The sequence below is a fragment of the Pteronotus mesoamericanus genome, unplaced genomic scaffold (genome assembly GCF_021234165.1).
Source record: "Pteronotus mesoamericanus isolate MK-2021 breed Mesoamerican mustached bat unplaced genomic scaffold, CSHL_Meso_final contig_27, whole genome shotgun sequence".
Classification (NCBI taxonomy): domain Eukaryota; kingdom Metazoa; phylum Chordata; class Mammalia; order Chiroptera; family Mormoopidae; genus Pteronotus; species Pteronotus mesoamericanus.
This window is the reverse complement of record NW_026555115.1, coordinates 9,532,370-9,553,953: the sequence shown is the minus strand read 5'-3', so window position 1 is coordinate 9,553,953 and position 21,584 is coordinate 9,532,370. Positions and strand designations below refer to the sequence as shown.

General features: G+C 40.1%; 1 protein-coding gene and 1 pseudogene across 1 annotated transcript in view; one reads left to right on the top strand and one right to left on the bottom strand.

Annotated features, from left to right (window-relative positions):
* Positions 1-21,584, top strand: part of CLASP1 (cytoplasmic linker associated protein 1) — a 266,333-nt gene that overhangs the window by 53,931 nt on the left and 190,818 nt on the right. The window lies entirely within an intron of this gene.
* On the bottom strand, positions 13,287-14,132 carry LOC129071740 (cysteine and glycine-rich protein 2-like; annotated as a pseudogene).

Genomic DNA, 21,584 nt, shown 5'->3' with positions numbered 1-21,584 from the left:
CACAAAGTTTTCCTCACCAGTCTTTTCCCAGGCACCAGCCCACCCTGCTGCCGCCTCTACCCAGAGATCAAGGAGGGTGGCTGCCACTGCAATTTTTGCGTTGGCCCTTTCAATGTCTCTTTGCATTGCCAGCCACCTGTCTCTGGCAGAGAGCGCCCCTAAGCTTTTCGGGGTTGCGTTTTGTCTGTATTTTCTTGGTTTTAGTTGCTGTAGTTTAGAGGTCCCTGTTTATGATTCAGACCCTGTTCTTCTCAGCGGGGCGGGGCGAGCTAACTGGCCATTCCAATGTCCCTCTGATGCTGGTGCCCGTGGGCACCCAGCCCACCCTCTCGAGGCTCCACCGCACTTCTCACCCGTTGGGATGTGTGAGAGTGGAATCCACTGTCTGTTCGGGGCTCCAAGGCTTCTCTCCCCTGTAAATAAGTTTTAGTATTTTTTTTAAGTAATTCTTTTAGTCTGTATCCCTCCCCCCATATTTGTGAATATGTCCCTACTTGAGAATAACAGAAAGGAAAGAAAGTGTTACCAGTTATTTTATCTAAAGTGTCTTTTCAAACTTTTCATTCTAGCCTATCTTTAACATAGGAAAAACACAACAGTTTACTCTTTTTAGCTTGTCAAACTGGTTGGTTTCCCTCTCCAGGTCAAGTAAGGTCTCTAAAGCATACATTTGTTTTTTGTGCCCCCTGGTCAAGAGTCTTGAGTTCTTTGCTTCGTGCAGAAGAAAGCTTAAACAACTCAATATGATTTTCAAAGCTCTTTAATATATTTGTCTCAAACATGTTGTTCTTTGATTTTTCCCACAACATTCCTTCCATACTCTACCTACACTGATTTGGTACCTACTTCCTTCCTCCTACCCCAGTTCTCTTCCCTCTGTGCAAATCGCTTCTTGGCTTTTTTAAACTGTAGGTAGTTGCAGGTTTAGCTTAAATACTGTGGCTCCTGTAAAGCCCACAGTGTTTTCTCAGTTGAGGGTACTTGTTCAATGGTTGGTATTCCCATAGCACTTAGACCACAGTGGACTTTTGCCAGACCATGTGTTGCCTTATATTGTGGACATTTGCATATGTTAAACATATTATCAATATTGATACAGATGAGGGTCACATTTTATCTTTCTGTGTCTGAACCCCTTTCTTGTACCCAGCATATAGTAACTGCCTATTAAATTTAATTACATGCAACTGTGTAATAAGTATCCTCTGCTTGCTTGTCTTTGAGAAGGCTTTTTCTTTTCTCTTTTGTTTCATCTGCCTTGTCATTTAAAAACATCACTGTGACAGTTTCCTCTCTTATAGATACATCCTAATAGTGTAGTTTTACGAGAGGGACTAACTGAGGGATGAATTTTAGAAGTGGTCTCTGTAAGACAAAAGGATTCTAATGGGCTTTTAAATCCTGTGGGTGGATGACTTCTATTTCTCATTAAGATAAAGTGAGAGGGGTCACGTATTGGGAGAAGACACTCGAAAATCAACCAGTAATAGTCCTTGTTTCCTTCCTATCCAGTAAATTTGGAAAATCAGTTCTGGTTGCATGAGTACCGTGGCATCCTTCCAAACCTTTGTTAGTAATTTAAGAATTTGATTTTAAATTGTGATTTGTTCCCAGAAAATTCCAAATGGAAAAATCATGAATGTTATAGCATATAGGGTCTCAGTGACGGATATCTAGAAAAAAAAGTGTAGTATTGACATTGTAAAAGAAATGTGGGTACATTCTCATACCACCTCACTTTGAAGGGGGAAGCTGGGCTTCTTGATTGTACTTAGAACTGTGTAGCTTTGGGACAGGATGCCTGGCAGCCTGGAAGACTGGTGGACCTTGAAGAATTCATTAGAGTCTGTCTGTAGTTGTTAGAAAATGAACAACCAAGCATATGGGTGTCTACCATGTTTAAATGTTCAGTATGGATATTTGTAGCTACAGAGCTATTTTTCATTTAGAGAAGGAATACCTTTCCTAGCCAAGAGAAAATTAGAGACATTGAGACCTTTGCATACTTTTCTTTCGTCCTTATAATTGAAACTAAAACAACTATGAAATATTCAAATTTATCTCCATTTTACAAATGAAGTATACAAAGGAATAATTTGCCCAAAGTTACATAGCTAGTGAGTGGCTGGGTCTAGGTCCAGAGTCTGCACTCTTAACAACAGTACAGTATTGTCACGACATCACAGTTTAAGAATATGATTGGCCATCATGAGCCTCCACTGCACGCAGCACTCAGAAGAATCTTTGAAAATCATAATTTGGATTCTATCACTTTTCAGCCTAGTCCTCTCCAGTGTCTTAGAATAAAACAAAAAACTTTGCCTTATTGCGTAAATGACCTTGTGCCCATGGCCTGTCTCTTGGCATTCTTCCCACTCCTGCTGCCCTTTTACAGTGCTCTAGCGACCCTGGCCTTTCTATCTCTAGATCTTGCTTTCTAATGGCTGGCCAGCTTTCTCTGAGTTCTTTGTATTGTGAGCTACATCTTATTATTCAGGTCTCAGCTCAAATCTCATGTTTTCAGAAGCCTTCCCTAATCGCCCCCCCAGCTGAGTAGTCTCTACCCCTCAGCCTGTTACTTTATCCCTGTCTAAAATTTCCCCCACTTAAATGTTTCCTGATAGCAGAGCCCTGTCTTGTTTAGCTACAAATCTCCGTTGCTCAAAATAGTGCTTGGGACAGTTGGCCAATCAATATTTTTTGAGTAAATGAACATGAGGGGTTGAACAGTTATGTCTCTGGAAGGTGCATTGCTTTCCTGAGACAAAGCTTGTAGAATTCTTTGGCTTAAAGGATAAATGATACCAGCACAGGATAGCTTGAGGCTACCTTATCCACTCTACCCCTCCAAACTCTGCCAAACGAGTACTTGGGGAAAGATTTGTCTTCTCTAATGTCTCAGCAGCAAGTGAAGGTAGGAGATGGCAGTAAAGGGCCTGCAAATTACAGAAACCTTCTAATTTGTTGCTAGTATCAACCAGTGGTTGTTGGTGCTAGTTCAGCACCAGCAGGAATCCCCAGTTTGGGATGTGGTGAAGAAGGAAGCTTTATTCAGTGTAAAGCAATAGCACTGTTGTGAGGCAACTTTCGGGCCACGTGCCTCTGGGGCCACGCCCCTCTCTGGGTAGGTAGCTCTGCTCTGGTCAGCTCTGTTTTGTGCTAGTCTGCTCTGGCCTGTTCAGGTATACTTCACTCTGCTCTGGCAGGGAAACAGAGTCTTCAGTTTTTGGTGGAAAGGTAAAGTGTATTCTCAGAGCCAGTGGGGAGCTGGCTTACATAAACAGAAGTCCCTCATCCCTGATCAGTCTGTTCTATGCAAGTGAGGACTCCAAATCTTCACAGTTTGATTGGTCCAAAAGGTACTGTCCTAATTGGTCAGAATAGAGCCACTTTGGTTGGTTGGAGCTGTACAGCTCTGAAAGGATGAGGAAAGCCTCAGTCCTTTTGGTTGAAATAAGATTCCAGTAACTCCTTAAGGGCTGGCTCAAATGGCAGAAACACACGCAGGCAGGCAGTTAAGTGCAGAGGCAGGTAGTTCAGGTAGTTCAGTGCAGGCTTCTCCCTGAAGTGCAGGTTGTGTGAGAGGCCCCTCTGTAGACATAGCTGCTAGGCATTGTTTTTAAAGCTTTGAGCCCAGTTAGCCATCACGAGCCATTTTTAGTGGGTATCTTTTTTTTCTCAGGGTCCATACTGGGGTTGTAGGCCCATGGAAAGGAACTCTTGGACTTCACGACAGCACAATGACTGTGTAATGATGACTCTTGAGACACAAAGAAAGGCTAAACTCTAGAATATTTTCTCTAATAGACATGTCTAGTACATTCTAGGAGATTTCCATGAACTAAATGGAATGTTCAGACGTTTGGAATCAGTCTTTAGATATCTGGAAAGACCAGGTAGACTCAGCCTTTCTTTGAGCTGTAGGCTTCTTTCTTAGGGCTGGGGGGAGTCTTTGCTAAAGCTGTGTCGTAGTTACTAAAAAAAGTCACTTGTTCTTCTATCTGTCTAGAATATAGCATGTTCTTTATCTGTAGTCCAGGCATTTGAGATTTATAAGTGTTACTTGTTACCTGATTGGACTGTTCCTGTGAGAGGTCCTGGAGGCTGTGAAGGTTACTTACTTCGTTGCATTGGTCACAACTGCCCCCAGGGTTCCATGAGGGAGGGAAGCTGCGACTTCCTGATCCTCCTGGGCAGAGACAGTACTTGAACTGTCAGGCCAGGCTTCATAATTTGGCCATGAGCCTGAGATCATGTTCCATATCAGTCTGAAGTCCTCTGGATATGTCCTTCTGTACTGGGCCTTTTCCCCTTGGGGCTTTCAGTGAATATTTAATACTAAGAAAAGGAAGGCCTTCTTTGTCTCTGTTTTGTTTCACTGGTGTAAAAGCATGCAAGTCTTAGAAGTTCACCATTCTACTGAAACTTTACCAATTTACCAACCCCACCTAAGAACACAGAGGTAGTCACATAACTAGGCGTTGTAACTCTTAGACATTTTAAATCACTGACATGTTTGTAGTTTGTGGGGCTCTATTTTTTTCTTTCCTAATACCTCTTTATAGTTTGTATTTCTCTTTAGGTTCCTTGGCTTAATTATAGGATGATAGGATAATTAGGTGTTAGAGATTCATTTGCCCATTTCACAAATTTTTGGAAATTTTCCAGTGTTGAGGAGAGAAAACACATGATTATAACAGAGTAGATGTAGTTTACATACAAGGACCACGTGTTTTATGCTACCAGTTAAGAGAGATGTAAATAGAGTGCTCAAGTCCAAAGTTCCCTTCTGTGGGAGGAGACTAGCTTTCTGAATATGGTGGCCCTGGACCTGGATTTTAAAAGATTGGCAGGATGTTGGCAGGTAGAAATGATGGAAACAGTGCATGGGCAAAACTGCTGTTGCTGGAGCAGCATGAGGTGCACTGCCTTCCCCATTCATGTAGGAGCTCCAAAAGGGCAGGACTTCGGTTTACTCTGTAGGGCAAGCACTTGGAATGAGGGCCTGATCCACAGTAGTACTCAGATATTTGTTCAATGAAAAGGAAGCTGGGTATAATGAAAATAGCTAATGTTTATTAAACAGTTCTATGTACCGAGCCTGTGCTGATGAGCTCTTTTAGGCAAATTATTTCACTTAATCCTCACAATCATCTTGTTAGTTACTGTTATAGGGGGAAAGTAGGTGGTAGAGCTGGCGTCTGAAACTGGGCACTCTGACTTCAGAACCCAATATCTTCCCCTGAACTGTGCTTCCTGGAAAGTACATAGATTGCTGCTGGACCTTGGAGGCTACGAATACCATATCAAAGCAGTTAAGCTGTTTTTGAACAGACTGTGAGGAAGTTTGGAAGATTTTAATCAGGCTCCTAGGTGTTCCAGGTTGTACTTTGGAAAGTTAAAAAAGTATCGTGGTGTCTAAGCTGATTTGGGTTGAATAGGTGTTACTTGGAAAAATAGTTCATTGAGGTAAGAGGTAAGGATGCTATTGGAATGTTAGGGGAAGTTGGGTAATAATTTGGCATTGGAATGTAGGTATTACCAAAATTAATAGTGGCACCTGAGAGTAATTTAAGATGTGAGTTTGTGCTTTGCACACAGTAAATTTGCAATAAATTAAGTGGATTTCATTTCTCAACAATGCCTACTATTTTGGAACTTTGAGTCTTCCTCACCTAAGGGAATTTGTATCTGCAGACTGGAGGAATTGCCATATGCTTGTAAAGATACCTCTTTAGCTCCTGGTCATTGTTCCACTGGAAAACAGCCTTTCAGAAAGAAAGGCCCAGGTCATTTCCATTATAATATTTACATTTAGTTAACTAGTACTTTTAACACAAAGTGTAGTGCAATATAGAACATGCTACAGTGCAATATAATTGTATTGTTCATAAAATAATTCCAGGATTTATAAAAATGAGAATTCATATTATATCCCTAGCATGTGTTCTGATAATGGGACCCAGGAAATGCAAGGTGCTTGGAGATCTGGTCAAAGATTCCAGTGGTTTCCTCTCCATTTCTCTTCCTATGTGCTCCAGCCCTCCCCATTGTAGAAGTACCTCAAAACTTTTGCTTCAGAGGCACCTGAACAGTTCATGGGCTGGTCTCATTAAAATTATTTGGTAACTTGGATTAAATTATAATCCTATCTAAGAAGGGTGCTAGAGATCCATTAAGAGGACTCAAAGCTGTTAATCTCAAGCGAAGTGAAGTGGGGATGGTAGGGGAGGGGATGGGGGGTTGGGGGGCAGGGCTAACTCCTTCCACAAGCTTGTTTTTGGCGTTCTGTGAAATACTCCTGCAGGAAATCTTTACTTGTGCTTTCCGGGCATTTTCTCCTCAGGAGAGAAACACATCCTGGGGCTCTTGTACCTTACTTACGGATGACAAACTGACTCCAAAAGGGAAAGGACTTAGAACAAATTTTAGAATCTTTCCCTTCTTGTGTATTATGACTCTTGGTATTGCTATAAACTTCTAGTGTAGAGCATGCTGATCTGCCTGTCATGACTGATGATCTTTGGAGTTACTAAGCCACAGAATGTCCATGGGTGGGGCTGCCCTCCTGAAAAAGGCTCTTGGCCTGGGTGTGGGGCATCAGCTGTCCAACTGCTCCCAGGGCTCTGTGACAGTCTTTCCCAGCCAGGGATAGGGTACACATGGAAGGTCACAGTGAGTTTAGTGTAGAAGTGGCTTTAGGGCAGAGCTTTGATTGGCTGTAGATATGGCTGAGTTTCATTTTGAAGATCACATAGAGATGTTTTCGCTTTTTTTTTTTTTAAACTGAAAGTGTGTCTCCTGTCACAGGAATGCACCTGCTGCATGCAGTGCAAAGGCGCGTCCTGGAGTTTTCCACAGGTGGCCCTGGTAGAAATGATACACAGATTGCTTTTTGCAAATTTAGAATTACTGAAGAAAATAGTCATATCAGTTGTTCAGCCAACACTTCCTTAGAGCCTACTTGGTCTTGTGAATAGGGAACAGGGTAAGGCAGTTCCTGCCTCGGGGAACTCATGCCTGGGGAGACCATAGGTCCACTTTGCCTGGACCAGTCCCAGCTTATACCAGTTATCCTGGTATTAATAGCACGCCTTTTGTATCCAAGTTTCCCAGTGTGGACAATAAACTACAATTATCCTAGTATTAATAGCATGCCTTTTGTATCCAAGTTTCCCAGTATGGACGATAAACTACAATATATGGTTACCTTACTCATAGTCTAGTGTTGAGAGGGAAACGTAAACACTTATCGCGGGATTGAGCCTTTATATGCGAAGGTGGCTTCTCCCTGCCCTCCACGCCATTTACACAATGTGTCTCCCTCAGCACACTCTTTGTCTACCTGCGTTCTCCTGCTTATCACAGTGTTGCAGTCCTTTCATGCCTCCTAACGGTCCACAGTAGCCCAGAACTTACTTATAACCCAGGTGGTGGAAGAGCTCTCATCCCACTGCAGCCCCCTTGGGGCCTATTATGGGTTGTGGCTTCTTCCCCTTTCTTTTAGAATTGTGTTTGGGAAAAATTTTCATTTGCTGATGACCACTTGAGGTCTCCCCACCCCAATTCACTAGGTTGTTTTAGAGTATAAGCTTCTGTGCTTCTGTGCTGTCATTTTGATGTGCTGTCAGGAGTAAAGGTTGATAAAAATGTGTGCTTGGTTTCCTGTCGTCTGGTCTGGCATGCCTTTGGACTCTGATTTCTACTTCTCTCCACCCTTGGGAAGAGAACAAAGTGCTATAGAAAGAACTGGGCTCTGGAGCACCCCAAATTTGAGTATAGATACAGGTGATAAGATTGTTGCTAAGGCTGAGGAAACTAAGTACAGGATGATGTCTGAGGCCTTTTCTGCTTAAAACCTTCAGGAATTCCTTTTTGGTGGTTTTGAGTTAGTGAGAAGTCCTAATTAAAGAAATCAAATCACTGTAGCGTCATAATATGAGATTGTTCAGTTCTAGGCTAGAAAGATTAAGTAATATAATCTTAGCTAGAATATAATGTAGGTTTTTTTTTTCTTTTTAAGGTTTATTTACTTATTTATTTTTATAGTGAGGGGAAGGGAGGGAGAAAGAAAGGGAGAGAAACATCAGTGTGTGCTTGCCTCTTGTGTGCCCCTACTGGGGACCTGGCCAGCAACCCAGGCATGTGCCCTGACTGGGAATCGAACCGGTGACCCTTTGGTTGTCAGACTGGCGCTCAATCCACTGAGCCACACCAGCCAGGGCAGAATGTGGGTTCTAATGCAGTGTTTCCAGAGGAAAGGATGTGAATAATGTTAGGTTTCCTCTTTCTTTTGTTTTTTCCTCATTGCCTTTGATTGGGCAATGAATTCCTCATTTGAAGTAATTCCATCATGAACTTTTTGTTTTCTTCCTTGCTCTTTCTGTTTATATCCGCCAAATGTGGTCCTGTCTACTTTTGAAATTTGAAATTAAAATTACATATGTGTAGAAGGTAGTACAGATGAAGCTGGCTTCCCCAGAGCTGAGAATTTATTCCCAGTTCCCAGGGCTTTTTTGTTGTCCAAGAGGTTGGACGTTAGAAGAAAGTAGAGCAGAAAAATTTATTTTGATTTCTCTTAACTCTCCTTTAAGCCTCTGTGTGAGAACAAATTGGCTTGTTTTCCATAAGTGAATTCATTAAGTATGTGGGCATGTTTTAATTTTTCATTTTTTGGCAAGACTGCTGTGAATTTTGTTTCAAAGCATGAATGAATTTCTGGAATGGAAGAGGAGGGGCTCAATCCACAAGTGAGATTTCGCTGATTCTTCCTCCCTCCTCTTGAAACTGTTGCCTGACACTTTGATAAAATCACATTGCTTTCACTTACCTCTTTTTCATTGTGATGTGGGCACTTGCTAACAAGTCATCAGATAGTCATTTTACAAGTGAAGGAACTGAAACCTAGAAGAGGCTGGTGGTTCCTTTTCCAGGTACTAAATAACAGAATCAGACAAAGGCAGGAGAGCATTCCCTGTACCCAGCCACATCATAAAAAGAGAGAACTTAAAAACCTGAACAACAGCAAAAATCCAGAAGACAAAGGTCCAGCTTAAGTGAAACCTGCCTATTGTGTTTCTGTGCTTGTGTTTGATCCCGTAGTAAATAATTGAAGAGTTTGGGTTAGTTACAAACCTGAAAAGCTTCCAAACTTATATTTATCTGAAAGTTTTGGAAGTTGTTTTATATTCTGTACAGCTTTTTTTTTTTTTCAAATGGATGGAGAAAAACGATTCCAGTGGTGTTGTGTTAGAGCAGCTCTGTTGTGTTCTAGCTTGCCATTGCTTTGGAGTTACTTGTTCTTTGCTGGATGACTAGATAAATAGTGAAAGGCAGAACACAGGAAAAGAGATGAGAGATGTAGCTGGGAGAACCAGATTTATAGAATGCTCCGTGTAGGGTAGCGGGTTAAGTACTACCCTAGTAAGCTTTCCCAGTCCTCAAAGAGCTCTTCACTTTCAGCAGACATTTATTTATACAGTGCAGAATAGCAGACAGCTGCGGTCAGGCTCTGCAGGGAGACTGCTTGCCTGCATTCCTGTAAGGTGTCCAGCACAGGGCTTTGCCTTAGGGAGACAGAAGGCAGTTGGCATGTCAGGTTCTTTCATTAGGATCTATAGTAAAGAAATTCAATTTATTTTGTAACTCAGAGGAGCCCATTAGTACCAGAGTCAGAAGAAAACTGTTTCATCCTAAGAGAAACCACAGTACACAAGAACGTCTTGTCTAACATTAAGCCTTAACATAAATGACACCTTGAATCCCCTTTCTGTATGTGAGTTTCTGATTCCCTAATGAGAAAATCAATTTGTGTCCATCCTGGTGTCTGCAGACATGTTAACGATCCTTGTAAACATTCCAGATATGTGAGGAAATTGATGATTTTCCATAGGAGAAAATAGTGAACATACAAATTATAACTATTATTTAAACTCTTTAAACTCTTTAAATACACCTCCATTACCCTTTATTTTGGAAACCCAATATTTCGGAAGGCTAGTACTGTCGTCTGAACTCCAAATACTTGTCTCAACTGTTTTATTTTGTCTTGGAGTTTTCTCTTTGATAGAGGTTGTACAAGATCAGTGTCCTGCAAGATAGTCTTATTTGTCACTGTGGTATTTATGATCAAGGAAAGGGGGCCTTTGGATAGGTTGTGCAGTGAGGGACTCTTTTGCCTCAAACATTTGTCATAAGTCTTAGGATTAGGCAAGATGGATCCTGAAGATTAAAGTTATAGGTACCTCTCTTTTTTTTTTTTAAACTTTGTAGTATGAAAATCTTCAAACCTATGCCAAAGGAGATACTGTCATGATGAATCCACATGCACTCATTATCTAGCTTCCATTCCTTCCAAGCAGGAGGCCTTGCATGGAATTTAAATTTACTTGTTAAAAATTTAAAATATGAAACAACTTTTATTGTGACTTTCTTAAACTACAAAACTATTGAGTTGGCCAAAAAGTTCCTTTGGTTTTTTTCCGTAAAATGACTCTAGTAGCACTTAGTTGTCTTGAACTTCATTTGAAACAATTTGTAATGTTGTATTTTGACAGCTGTCATATCAGTGTGCATCTAAAACAAAAAAATCTGATCAAAATTGGTGAATTTTTGTGTAGCCATTTTAATATTGAATATGGAAGAAAATACACATTTTCAGCATGTTCTGCCTTATTTCAAGAAAAGTAAAAATGCAACTGAAATGGAAAAAATAAAATAAAATAAAATGGTGCAATATATGGAGAAGGTGCTGTGACTGATGGAATGTGTCAAAAGTGGTTTGCAAAGTTCCGTGCTGGAGATTACTTGCTGGACAATGCTCCACAGTTGGGTAGACCAGTTGAAGTTCATAGCGACCAAATCAAGACATTAATTGAAGACAATCAATCAGTGTTCTATCACATGGGAGATAGCTAACATACTTAAATTATCCAAATCAATAAAGCTATTGATAAAAATGAAAAATGGGTTTTTTATTTGTATGGAAAAAACTAAACTTTTTGGCGAACACAATACATGTGCTTGTGAAAATATCGTAATACAGACATCTATGAAAGATAAGGTGAAAGGCCTGTTCACCTTAGTACGAGCGTACCTGCACACAAATACTGCATGTAAGTTTTTTGGGGGGAAAAAAAGGGTCAAACTATACATACTCTTCTGCAGCTTTCTGTATTTTTTGTTGTTGTTTACGTCAAAAATTTTTCAATTTATTTTCTGCAGAAAAAGGCAGCTGGAATTTTTATAGCAAATGATCAATTTGGGGAGTAATACCTTCTTAACAATATTAAGTGTTCTGTTCCACAAACAATGTCTTTTTAGGTCTTCTTTCAACAGTGTGTTGTAGCGTTTAGTTTACAAGATTTGCACTGTTTTGTTAAATTTATTCATAAGTATTGTTTTCTTTTTGGTGTTACTGTAAATGGAATTGTTTTGTTAATTTTATTTTTGATTGTTTATTGCTGGTGTATTCATTATTATAATTATTAATTATGCAAGTAACACAGATCAGTATATAACTAATTTACCCAATTACCTATTGGTGGATATTTAGGATTATTTTTAATGGTTTCCTTTTACAAAATAATGCTGTAGTAACCATTATTGTATGTACACTTTAATATTTTGCATACTTGTGTTAATGTTTCTGAAGTAGATTACTGGAGATGAACTTCTGGGGTCAAAGTTTATACATATTAAAAATTTGGTAGACAGCAAATTACCTGCCAAACTGCTGTTGTCATTTATAGTTACCAAGTGTGCAAGGAGCTTATGTCTGTTTCCAGGATCTCTTCAAAAACATAGGGGATTATGAATCTTTTTAAAGTTATGTCAGTCTGATAGGTTATAAATGGTGTATCATTATTTTGATTTGCAGTTCGTTGGCTATAAATGGGACTGAGAAACTTTTAATTTTTATTGATGTGTAATAGAATAAGTTGTCTGAGATATCTTTAGCCCATTTAACAAAATTTACTTTTTTCTTAATTACATGTAGGTTTTTTTACTATTATGTATGTAATTCTTCTATATTCAACTATTTTTTGCACAGTTTGTTTCTTTTTTACTTGTTTTCACTTCTGTCTCCCTCCTTAGGAATGTAACATTTCTTCTATTTGTGCTTGCTTTATGCCTGTTAGTAAATTTTTTTATAGTTTTCTTCATACAAGTCTTAATTTTCAGTCCTAATTACTGTTTTTTTGTTTGTTTTTGTTGAATTTGTAAATTCGATTTTTTTCCATTAAACCTTCTTACTGGTTCTGTTTGAGATAATGAAAAGGTATAGAATTTGCTATATTTGTATAAGATTTGACCACTTACTCTCTTGTCAGTTCTAATTTTCCGATGATTCTCTTGGATTTTCTTAGTAATTTGCAATTATTACTTGCAAAGAATGATGACACTGTTTAGTTCCACTATCTATTTATTTTTTCTCTATTTTTATTGTATGGCTAAGACTTGTCAGAATGGTAATTGGAATATCTTGTACCCCTGCCCTATTCCTGACTGACGGAATGCTCCAAGGGTTTTCAGTATGGTGTCACAGGAGATTTTTTATTTGTTGAAAGATATTTCCTCCAATTCTTTAGTTGCTAATAGATAATACTCATAATCATCATCAGCATAGAAAAGCAGGAATGAGAGTTAACATTTCTTTCATTTTCTTCCTCACACTGGGCATTTTTATCCTGGTGCTGTCTTCTCATTGTTATCTCATTTTCCCTGGGATTCTCCCTCTCCTCAATGCTACACTTTTTTTATTCATAATTTTCTTTCTTCCATTACCCAGAAAAATACAGGGCAGCGTAATCCATTTATTTTACAAATATTTTGGGTGCTTATGATAAGGAAAGCACTGAAATTTTTTAATGGACAATTATAATATTTCATTTGTAATAAGATTTCTGGGGATTGATTGCAAATGGCATCAGCATACTCCAGCACTTGACACTTACCTCAGGTCCAAGCAAAAGAACTTCCTATCAAAACTGGGTTAAAACACTGAATTTAGTTAGTTCCATGAGTTTCTGTCTGTCACATCACACTGGGCAGTCCTCAAGTGATCAGGCTTTGACCACAACATTCTAGCATGCTTTCACATTGTTCTCACAGCTCCTGCTCTGCCACCCTTTCCATGGTAACCAGGATTCTACTTTCTGTCTCCAGGAATTTACCTATTCTAGGCACCTCATATAAATGTAATCATACAGTATGTGTATTTTTGTGTGTGTGTGTGTGGCTTATTTAACTTGGCTTAACATTTGGAAATACTCCTGAATTTGATTTTTACCTAGAAATAAATGAAGGGGAGGATGAGAGCCATATTATGCCAGGTAGTCCTTGTCCATAACCAGACCCCTTGGGCCCAAAGTTTTTTGAATGGGTTCCTTTATAGCACATTTCACCTTCTTTCTCAGTCAGAGTTGTTGATTCAAGACTCTTTCCACACTTGGCACATAGGAAGCAGTTTTTGTGCCAGGGCTTTCCTGCTCCAGTGATCTTCTCAGCAGTATACATGGAATCCCCACATCTGGAACAGTTTTCAGTGCCTCTGTATTTCTGAGCAAATTTACAAGTGTTGGGATTTGTTGTAGGTATGTGAGGCGGAGCACTGTCTGGCTTGATGCCCAGCCTCTCGCCTTGGTCCCTGTTGAGTGTGCTAGTGCCCTGGCCGTAACTGTAGCCTTTAAAAGAAGTCTTTTTTTTTTTTTTCTTTAAAATTGACTGATTAGAGAGAGAGAGAGAGATACACACTGGTTTGTTGTTCCAATTATGGATGCATTCATTGGTTGATTCCTGTATGTGCACTGAGCAGGGATAGAACCCACAACCTTGGCATTTCAGTGTTATGCTCTAACAAACTGAGCTACTACTCACCCAGGACCATAACCATAGCCTTTTGGCCTATGCTTCATTCTGTAGCAGGATTTGCAGTAGATCTCGTCATCATGAATTGCCACAGTTGTGCTGTCTAAATTTTTCCTGCAAGCCATGCATAGAAAGCAGCAGTGGTGGAAGTTGCCTCTATCCTACTGTGTCTCTTCTGCATGGTACACAGTCTTCCCATAGGCCCCACACTTTTTTCCACCCTCTGCTTTTTGAGGCAGGACCATGCACCCCTAGGGGAGGTAACAAGTCTTGAGGAAATGCAGGGAGTACAGGAGAGGCAGCCAGGTAAGTGCTGGCATTTTTGAAGAGTTGGCAACTTTTTCGAGGTTCCATAGAGCCACATTTTGAACCCAAGCTTTTTTTTTTTTTTTCTTTTTCTTTTTAATCCTCACCAAAGGTATGTTTATTGATTTTGGGGAGAGAAAGAGAAACATCAGTGAACATTGGTCAGTTGTCTCCAAAAGGTGTCCCGACCCAGGATGAAACCCATAACCTAGTTATGTGCCCTGACCAGGAATCAAACTTGCAACTTTTTGGTGTATAGGATGACATTCCAACCAACAGAGCCATCCAGACAGGGTAGAACACAAGTTCCTTTATATTTTAATTTAAAATTTTTTTCTATTACAGTTGGCATTCAATATTAGTTTGAGGTGTACAGTATAGTGATTAGATATTTATATAACTTATGAAGTGATTCCCTCAATAAGTCTAGTACCTACCTGGCATCATACAGTTATCACAATATTATTGACTATATTCCCTGTGCTGTATTTTATATCCCTGTAACTATTTTGTAACTGCTAATTTGTACTTATTAATCCCTGCCCTTTATTACCCATCCTGCCAGTCCCTGCCCTTTATTACCCATCCTGCCAGTGCCCCTCCCATCTGGCAACCAGCAGTCTGGTCTCTGTATCTGTGAGTTTGTTTCTTTTTGTTAGATTCTACATATAAACGAGATGATAGGTATTTGTCTTTCTCTGTCTGACTTATTTCACTTAGCATAATATGAACCCCAGTTTGGTCTGACTACAAAGTCTATTCTCTGTCTGGTACTCTGACCCTACCCCCAAATACTGGGTTTCTGAAGACTGAGCATTCTATTGGGCTTGTCTTGAGCTGTGTGGTTTGTACTTCTCACCAGGTGTGGCCTGTACCTTGTCTCCTTCCCTCATGGTGGCCTGAAAGCTTTCTTCTGAATTGAGATGCAAGGCGAAAGATGGCCATCGGGTACTCAGCAGTAGTTTTGCTGATTGGTACAGTTAAGTGGATTCATTTTTCATGAAATACTCTTAAGGTACTCAGGTCATTTTGAAAGCTTTGTAAGATCATTCCTAAGAAACATTCTGAGCAGAGTATGACAGAATTTGGCTAGCTCTGAAATTCTTCATAAATTGGAGTCTGACTTGGAAGATAGCTTTTTAACTGTTACTTTTTCCCTGATTGAGAGTGAGGTGTTTCCTACGAGGTGGGAGCCTGGAGGATTTCTTCCTTTTTTTGTTATTTAATTTTATTTGTTTTTATTTTTAGAGAGAGAAATATCGATTTGCTGGTTGATTTTTGTATGTACCCTGATTATGGATCAGACCTGCAACCTTGGCATATTGGGATGATGGTCCAACCAGCTGAGCTACCTGGCCAGGGCGCTGGAGGATTTCTTTCTGTTCTGTTGTTCCCTCACATCTAATTAGGGTGAGGCAGAGCTCTTCACAGGTGTTGCTGCTTTCCCCTTTTAGGTAGTAGGCTTCATGATGGGGGTGGGACAGGACATTGGGCTACAGTAGGAACATATTATAGCACCTTTAAATTGATTTTCAATTTATTCTTTAAAAGTATTTGCATATATTTTATAATTTTACAGTGTATCTGCATAACAGAGTATATGATTATAAATAAATATACATGTTAGGTATTCTGTTAGGGATGTAGTCAAAATTGTTTAGAGGTTACTTCTTTCAGCTATCAACCTAGTAATACAGGCACAGACAGAATTTATCATTTGAACTGCCAGCCAGGCAGGACCAGGTTCTGTGATGTGGTCTTAAGAAAGGCAGGAGTAGAAATCTGGGGCAAAGTCCAGCAGTTGGGATCAACAGTATTCTCAGTGAGTACCCCTGCAGAATGGGTGAATGAAGAACAGAAGTCAGACCACAGGGATTACAGGGTCTTCGATAGCACTTAGTTTTAGTTTTGTAAATGGGGGCCCAGAAAGAAGTGGTGCACTTACAGTCATTTGGTGGCAGAACTGGAATCCAGGTCTCACGACCCAGTGCAGGGCTTCTTAGATAGTACCACCACTTTCGTGATGTTCTGGCTGTACTAGTTTCTGCTGTTTATGTTTTGGCCTTATTTTTTAGCATAAAGCCATACAGAGGGAGTGAGTTATGTCAGAAGTTACTCTTTCATTTTCAGCCCAATTTTGAATTCAGAGGAAAGACACTTTTCCAAGTGAACAATAGGCATATCAATGGCATTCATTTATTTATTCAACAAGAAAGGTTCTGTACTCTAGCAAGGGATAATTAGATGCTTATATTCTACTTGGGTGAAATAACCCATAAGCAAGTTAACTGAGTGAATATTACATCAATAGAGTATTAGAAAGTGGTTAGTGCTCTGGAAAAAAACAAAGCCGAGTGGGTGGAGGGAATATGAGTATATACTTGCCTACAATATTCAGTAGGGTGGCTGGAGTGGGCCTGGCTGAGAAAAAAACATTTAGACAAAGACTTGAATGAGGTGCTGGGACAAGCTAGGTGGATGACTATTTTGGGGAAGAGCATTCCAGGCAGAGAGAGAGCATCAAGGTAAAAGAGGGGAGCATGTCTGGATGTTTGAGGAACAGGTGGGAGGCCCCTGAAGGAAGAGGGACAGTACTGAGTTCAGGGAGGGAATGCAAGGTGAGGTTGTGAGGGCCTGTAGGCCATTGGAAAGACCAGCTCTTAGGCAAGATGGGAGCCAGCGGAGGGTTCTGAGTGGAGTGACATGATGTGACTTACCTTTTAAAAGGACATTCTAGTTGTATGGTGAGAATACACAGAAGGAGTAAAGGGAGGAAAGAAGGATACAAATAGGATAAAGTGATAATGTCTTTGATGGCAGTCATTGTATTTGGGATTGCTAAATAGAGTGTTTAGGTCATGTTATTGACATTATCCATCTGTCTTATCCAGCCACCCTTCAGCCACCCTCCATCCACCTTTTCCAGATTTGCTAGCATAAAGTTATGGTTGATGCTGATGATACAGAGATGAGTAAGCTACAAACCCATTCTAAGGAAGCTTATAGTCTAGACTCTGGAGACTAGAGAAAAAAATGGTTTAAAAAAACCAAAGGTCAGAGAAATCAAGATGGCAGAGGAGTGAATGGAAGTCACACTGACCTCCTCCCAGGACCAATCTGGAAATAAAACTAAATTGTGGAGAAATCGTCTGGAACAAACAACTGAACAGTAGAGAGAGAGGAGCCTTATAACCTCAGACAGACAGAAGAATCATCATTAGCACAACCTGACTGGTAAGGAGTGCAGTAGAGACCCGAGAAGGTGGACGGGGCACCCAGGGGTGGCAGCACCAGAAGGATATCGAAATGGCCCATTGGATCCCCCTGAGAAGAGCAGAGTCTAAACAGTAAGTGGGGATCTTCTGCCAATAGCACCAGGGCCCAAAAAATACAGAGAAAACAACCAGCTGTGAAAAGTGGCAGGGTTGCTCTCTGCCAGGAATGGGTGGCTGGTGACACACAGAGCTGTTTAAAGGGCCAACGCATAAATTTTTATTTGCAGCCACTTACCTTGGTCACCAGCAAAGGTGGGGGCAGAGTGGGCTAGAGACACCTGAGGGGAGACTGGGGAAGGAGGCTTTGGGGAGAGAACTGAGAGAGTAACTGGCTGGATCCTGGTGCTGACTCATCCCCCAGACGGCAGCAGCCATCTGGCTCAGGCAGAACACTCCCCTGAGCAGCAACAGCCCTGAGAGGACACAATAGCTCCGCCCCCAGGAGGGACTCTGTCCTGCCCTGTGGTGTCTCTAAGCCAGCCTGCTGAGGGCGGAGTGGCAGCCATAGATAGTAGATTCCTGGCTAAAGGGGGCGCAGAGTAGTCTAGAGACACTTGAAGAGACACTGAAGACAGAGGCTTTGGGGACTAAACAGAGAGAGTAGCCAGCGGGATCCCAGTGCTGACTCCTCCCCCATACAGCAGCAGCCATCTGGCTCAGGCAGAACACTCCCCTAAGTGGCACCAGCATGAGAGGACCCAATAACCCCACCCCTAGGAGGGACCCTGCCTTGCCGTGTGGTGCCTAAGCCAGCGTGCTGAGTGCAGAGTGACTAGATTAATAACTGAAGGAGACAGCCACAGGCAGTAGATTCCTGGAAGTCGCGAAAAGACTGCCTAAGGTCGCATGGGGTCAACAGCTGACATCATCAGAGGCAGATCCAGAAAGAAAAAACAGTCATCTCCTACCATAGAAGTTCACACTTTAAAGTCAGGAAAGCAAGACAGGTCAATTTAAGAAGCAGAAACAAAAAAGAAGAGTCTCACAAATAATGGAAAGACAAAGAAACATCCCTCAGTCGAAGGGAAAGGAGGAATCCCCAGAAAGAGAGCTAAATGAAATAGAGGCAAGTAAACTCTAAGATATTGAACTCTAAAGTTCAAATTGGTTCTAAGGAAGCTCAGTGAGCTCAGAGAGAATTATCAAAAACTACAGGGAAACTACAAGGAACTTACTGCAAAATATATCAGCTCGAAAAAGGACATAGAAACTATCAATAAGAGGCAAGAGGAAATGAAGGATACACTTTCTGAATTGAAGAACTCAGTAGAAGGAATCAAAAGCAGGCTAGATGAAACAGAGGATCGAATTAGAGAGCTGGAGGATAAGGTAGAAAAAAGCTCCCAGAAAGAGCAAGAAAATGAGAAAAGACTCAAGAAGAATGAAGAGGAATTTAAAGAAATGCAGGACAACCTGAAATGTAATTATATCCATATAATAGGGATACCAGAAGGAGAAGAGGATAAGGAAGGGAGAGAGAACCTGTTTGAAAAAGTAATGATGGAAAACTTCCCTAATTGGAGGAGAGAAAAAGTCACACAAGTCCAGGAAGGACAGAGGGTCCCATTCAAGAGGAACCCAGTGAGGCCCACTCGAAGACACATCATCATTAAAATGGCAAATACCAAAGACAAAAAGACAATCCTATAGGCAGCAAGGGAGAGAGAGGTAATAACATATAAAGGAGCCCTGATACAGCTATCAGTTGACTTCTCAACAGAAGTACTGCAAGCCAGAAGGGAATGGCAAGAAATATTCCAAGTCATGAAAAGCCTAAAGGCCTGCAACCAAGACTGCTCTACCCTGCAGGGGTCTCAATTAAAATGGAAGGTGAAATGAGGAGTTTCCTAGACAAAAGAAAGCTAAAAGAATACACCAAACCATCCTTGCAAGATATGCTAAAGGGTCTGTTTTAAGAAGATGAAGAAAAAGTCTATGAATACCTAGTTCCTTTCACAGTCACCAATATTTCATATTACCAATTTTTTTAATACTTAATAATCTGATTGGGCCAATGATGTGTCTTTTTAATTTTTCCTTTATTATTTGTTTAAACTAAACCTGTTTTTGTATATTTCTTGCCTATTTCTATTATTTTTAAAAAGCTTTAAATGAGTTTTTGGTATTCTTTATCCATTTTTTGATTAAATGTTTGTAGAATATTTTCCCTAAAAAAAAATTAACCCTTTTCTAGATGTGTTGATAATACTTGCCTATGCTATTACTTGTTCTTTAACTTTTTTTATATGTATATTAGTGTATAGTCTTAAATGTTTAATATAGTCATATTGTCAATATTTTACATTATAGCTTCTTGGGTTGAATATTTTATTTTGTATTTTCTTCTAAAACTCCTTAGATTTTACATACTGATTTTTAACTCACCTGAATATTTTTTGTATAATGTGTGAAATAGGGCTCTATATAGTTTTAAGTAGTAGTGGTCCATGCACTTTATTTGTTGAGTAAGCCTTATTTTCCTCATTGATTTGAAATATCAATTTAATCATATATTACATTGTTATAAAACAAAAAACAACCAGAAGTCACAGCCAAATTTTTGACTGCTAGATGTGCACAGTGTATGTGCTGGAAATAGCTTTATGTCTTGGAGTAGTAGACATAGATGGTAGGGCACTAAAGTTGATGATGCTTAAAGTGAGCCTTGAAAGAGGAACAAGAGAGAAAGCGTATGTTTCAGGCAGAGGAACATGTAAGTAATAGGACAGCACATTCAGGAAAACTGTGATTTGTGTTCATCTTGAGCTCTTAGCTGTATTGCTCTCCAGTCAGAACTCTTCAACTCCTGATCCATGGCTTTGCTTCCTTCTACAACAGGAATATTTCTGGGTAGGTAAATAAATAACAAATACCTGCTTTTGGCCGGTATAAGTAATTCTTCTGTGATTCAGTAACCAGAAAGATCAGAGTTTTTGTAAGCTTAGTAATTGATTTTTTACAGCATTATTGAAGTATAATTTGTATACCATAGAATTTACTTGCTAAGAGTACAGTTTAATTATTTTTAGTGAATTTAGAGTTGTACAACCATCACTGCAATCCAATTTTAGAACATTTCTGCATTACTAAAATGATGCCAATTTGCTATTAATTCCCATTCCCATTTGCACGCCCAGCTGTAGGCAACCATTTATTAAATGGAATCATACAATATGTAGTCTTTGAGTTTGATGTCTTTTACTTAGCATGTTTGCAAGGTTTATCTGTCTCATAGCATGCATCAGTAGTTTGTTCCTCTTTATTGTTGAATGATATTTAATTGTATGGATAGACTACATTTTATCTGTACTTCAGTTGATGGGAGTTTTGGATGACTGCCATGTTTTAGCTATTGTGAATACTGTCTACTTTTTGTCAGAAGTGCAACAAGTGGGCATATTGTTCTCTAGGATAAGCGCACACATGAGAGTGATTCTTGACTTTGCAATTGTCAATATAAACTTTAATGTTTCAGTTTGCCTTATTGTAAGACTAATGATTTAATGAATACTGTTTGAGCCACTTAATAGTTGAGTGACCTTACCCAGTTGCCCACTTCCTTATCTTAAAGTAAGGGTATTTATAGCTTTGGTATCTGGTGCTAGGTGTTGTTGTGGGGATTAAATAAGGTGATAATGAGAATCTATGTAAGATAAAAGTTAATTACCGGCATTGCTATCTCTAGGGAAGTGGGTGGGAATGAGAAAGGCTGTTTAAGGAATTGCCTTGCTCTGAGTAGTTTGGTCTTTGGAGAGGTTGATGGTTTGCAGATATAAGAGCTAGAGATGGGCTTAGGGGGACTGGGCTAGCTGGAAAGGTGTGTTGGAGGATTAGGACCTGGACCTTGGAGAAGGAGAGTAAGGAGACTTAGGAGATTCAGGGCAGGAGGAAGAGCTATAAGCCTTGCTGGCTGGCTGCAGTTGCTGAAAAAGAGGACTGGGTGGTCAGCTTTGAAGCTAAGTAAGGAGAATTTTGAAAGACCATGTGGGAAACTTTGTTCTTTGTTTAATCACCTGGACAACTGTGAATGTCTTGGTGCCTGATCTCATGTATGAGCTGCATCGAGATGAAGGTGCAGAGTTTTAGGGGTCATTGGCTGGATTTGACCCACAATGTGTTTCCTTTGGACTCTTC